Source organism: Hakea prostrata, chromosome 4 (genome assembly GCF_041222555.1).
Source record: "Hakea prostrata isolate BN-2017 chromosome 4, UWA_Hpros_2, whole genome shotgun sequence".
In the NCBI taxonomy this organism is placed as follows: Eukaryota; Viridiplantae; Streptophyta; class Magnoliopsida; order Proteales; family Proteaceae; genus Hakea; species Hakea prostrata.
In genome coordinates this window covers 36,520,363-36,520,782 of record NC_142603.1, presented here as the reverse complement: position 1 = coordinate 36,520,782, position 420 = coordinate 36,520,363, and the positions used below count along the sequence as shown (strand labels likewise).

The 420-nt window shown below is 41.4% G+C and overlaps 1 non-coding gene across 1 annotated transcript; it reads right to left on the bottom strand.

Moving 5' to 3' along the window:
* Positions 1–313: 313 nt before the first annotated feature.
* Positions 314–420, bottom strand: LOC149018768 (small nucleolar RNA R71). The gene has a single exon (XR_016173229.1). It is a non-coding gene; the product is annotated as a small nucleolar RNA R71 (small nucleolar RNA).

Genomic DNA, 420 nt, shown 5'->3' with positions numbered 1-420 from the left:
TTAATTTTCTAGATTTTACTTAGGTCTAATTTTGTTCTCTTTGATTCATTTTGCTCATAGTTTTCTCTTATTTTTCAAGTCTAGGTAGGGCATGACTCGAAGCTCAAGTAACCCAACAATAAATTTCGATCCAGAGATAAAGAAATCTTTTCGAAGAAGGAAGAAAAATCAGCAACCTGAAATATCTGTTTTTCTTAAAACCCCACATCAACCCCCCCCCAACCCCCCCCCCACCTACCCCCCCCCCCCCCCCCCCCCCCCCCCCTTAGCTCAAAATTTCTGAAATAATTTCTTTTGTCCTATTAAATCTACTAAACTGCGTAATGACATTATTATTTTTGTGTAGGGAGAAGGAGAGCCTTTACATGAGGTGTGGGAGTGTTTCAAAGAATACCTGCAGAGATGCCCACACCCTGGTCT